Genomic DNA, 3,277 nt, shown 5'->3' with positions numbered 1-3,277 from the left:
GCACAGGAGGGCGCAGCCAGCCAGGCCCTCCACTCACAGAGCCCTGGAAGGTCTCTCACAGATAAGGGGCACCTACAGCCAGGGTCCTGGAAACAGGAAATTCAGCCTGAGCCCCAAGACAAACCTCAGGGCTGAGAAAAGCCCGCAAGAACTTCCCAGGTAAGGGACGGGACGTGAAAGGGCCAGGAGAGAGGGGGCTGAGCCTGAGGAAGCTCCTGCACCCTGAGGCACTGCCACCCCGAAGCAGAAAGAAGGCGGGGCCTGTGCTCAGGGTCTGAGAGGTCACCCCCCAATAGGGGGCTGGTCCAGGAAGCCAGAAAGAGAAGCTCAAGCCCAGGACAAAGACAAGCGCAGACAAGCTTGCCAGGAGCTGCAGCAGGACTTGGTAGGTACGCTGACCCCACCCCAGCCCTGGGTTCTCCCTCCCTGGGCCCCTGCAGCACCCACTCCCCTCCCTCTCTGCCCCCACTGCTGACCCCACTCCCAGTCCTGGGTGCCTCTCCGTGCTGGGCCTCACCCCGAGAGAGACAAGACCCTGGCGACCCCTGCCCTGTGTGGCAGCCCCCGTGGGTCCCACGTCCCTGTGCTCTGTGAACACGCAGATCTGCACCAGGGATGGGAGCAGTGGTTCTGTCCCAGCACTCTCCCGCTCTCCTGTGACCTCACTTTGAGCCCGCAGTTACTGAGGGTGGGGAGGAGGCACTGCTCCCTGAGGCCAGGAGATAAACTTCCCTCCAAGGACATCGCTCTCAGAGCAGGGGAAGGACAGCAGGCTCTCACTTGGGCGCAGCCTCAGGGACCTCGCTTCTCCCTCTGACCCACACCAGGAGAGTGGGTGGGGGAGTCGGGCCACGGGAGCCACGCTCCTGTTTTCAAATCGGGTAAACACGAGCCAGGGCTGTTCCTGCACACGCCTCTAGGTTGTACTGTGGCCCGGCTGTACAGGGGACCAGCCCCCTCAGACTCCAGCCGTGACATGGCAGGTCCCCCACTGCCTCTGCTTGCTCATCTGGTAGATGGCCACGGTGGCCACAGGGTCTGGGCGGCAGGGGAGGGGTGAGCTCACAGCGGCAGCGCTCAGGGCAGGAGCTGCGTGGGCAGCGGGCAGCAGAGGTGTCAGCCTTTCCAGGTGTTAGCCGCTGTGACGTGGTGGTAAAGGCTCCGGCCCCACGTAGCCCACTGCACTGCTCAGGCCCAGACCCTGTGACTTGAAAAACACATTAGGTAAGTGTGGGGCTTCCCAGCGTCCTGAGCACAGGATGGAGGAGAAGGGATTGCAGCGTTGCCCCCCCGGGGGTGCTTTCTCACCTCTCCTTTCTGTCTCTGTCTTTGTCTCTCCCTCTCACCCTCCCTGGTGAGCACACATGTTGTGTAACACAAGTAGTTAATAATAACACGCATAGACTGCAACGCGGCCACCCTGCTGAGATGCAGCTGCTCGGTGGCCGAGTCCTCCAGTCCTTGTGGGAGGCCTGGGGACAATTCCTGAGACACCTACACAGAGGGCAAGGCCCCCTGGGTTGTGGTCCTGCTGATCTGGGATTCTGGGCCATGCAGACCAGGACTGGGGAAGACCTTGTCAAAACCTGCCCCTGGGGGCCTGCAGGTAGCATGGTAGTTAAAGTGCTAGACTCCCATATGTCCAATTGCAGTTCGAGTCCCGGACCTGGTGCCTTGCTTTCTCACTTTCCTTCTCTCTGTCTTGGTCTCTAAGAATTATTTTTTATTTAGATTAATTTGTTTGTTTGTTTTAATTTGACCAAAGAGGGACAGAGTGAGAGAGAGGGGAAGTGAGAAAGCAAGCCGCCAGGTCCGGGACTCTTACCGCAGCTGGCCGTGTGGAAGTTCCACATCAACCACCACGCCCCTGCCAGCCCAGCCCTCCCTCACTCTGTCCCTCTAAAATAAATAAAGTTCAATAATTCTTTAAAAAATTAAAAATACTATATTAAATAAAATTAAAATGAACAATTCCTTTTTAAAAACTCAAATAAAAAGGGACCAGCAGGTGGTGTGGTGGTTAAGATGCTGGACACTCCCACATGGCCCGTTACGGTTCATATCCCAGATATGGTGGCTTGTTTCTCACTCCCCCCACCTGGTGTCTCTGTCTCTAGTCAAATTAAAAAATAAATGAATAAATAAAATTAAAATAAATAATTCTTTAAAAAAAAAAACACTTCTGTGTCCTACACAAAAAGTGATTCATAAACAGCATTCAGATGTGAAGAATCAGAAATGAATTGGACCCACAGGTTAAGGTCTTATTGGGGCCAGCTTGTGTCTTGGTGGTTAAAGGCACTGGACTCTCACGTGGCCAACCACAATTCGAGTCCTGGGCCTGGTGGCTTGCTTTCTCACTTTTTCTCTTTCTCCTTCTCTTTCTCCCCCTACTCCCCATCAAGTTTAAATCAATAAAGTTAAATAAAATCATTCTTAAGGAAGAAGAGAAGGTATTTGGGGCTAGAGAGGCATTTTTCTCCTTTTACGTTTCTCCAGTGTCTGGAGTGAGAAAGCATGACACTGGGTGTGGGTGTGTGTGTGTGTGTGTCCACGGGAAGGGCCAGAGCAGGCCGAGTGTAGAGAGCAGCAGGATCTGAGCTGAACCGTGGTGACCTCTAGGGACCAGCAGAGCACCGTGGCCTGGCTGATGCTGCACAGCTGGCAGAGGTTATGAACCTGTTTCCTCCAGGAGAGGCCAGGTGGGGCTCACTTGGGACCAGAAGACAATGGACAACGCCAGGCTTTGCCTTCTGCTGCTTCTCCGGCCCCCGTGGCCCTGTTAGCGAATAAACCTGGGAGCGGCCGGGGCCTCAGCAATCGGCATCTGAGAAGCCCGGTCCACCGATCCCACTTTCCTCTGCTTGCGTGTCTGTGTGTGTGTCTTTCCGGATGCACAGCTGCTCCCACTGGGGGCGCCTCCCCACACCCTGCCCCCCCCCGAATGTTGGGCTGGGTACCTGAGAGCTGAGAGGTCCCCCTCATGGCTGCCCCCAGGCATCATCCCCTCCTCTTCCTCTCCCCGAGGCACCTCACTGGGAGAGGCAGCAGAAATTCTCAGGGCTGAGAGATGGGGGTGGGGGTGGGCAGGGAGCTGTGCTCAGGGACAGCAGCCTGGACCTGCTCCAGGAGCGCCCCTCAGTCCTGATCTCTCTCTTGTGCCCAGATACTGATGGAGCGGTTTTATCGAAAAACATTTTACTTTTACTTTCGAAACCTAAAATATGTCAACGGCCGGAACACCATCTTCCTGTGCTACCGAGTGGACAAAGTTGAG

This window comes from Tupaia chinensis, unplaced genomic scaffold (assembly GCF_000334495.1).
Source record: "Tupaia chinensis unplaced genomic scaffold, TupChi_1.0 Scaffold000450_1, whole genome shotgun sequence".
Lineage (NCBI taxonomy): Eukaryota > Metazoa > Chordata > Mammalia > Scandentia > Tupaiidae > Tupaia > Tupaia belangeri.
The sequence above is the reverse complement of the archived record's forward strand: the minus strand, read 5'-3'. Positions refer to the sequence as shown.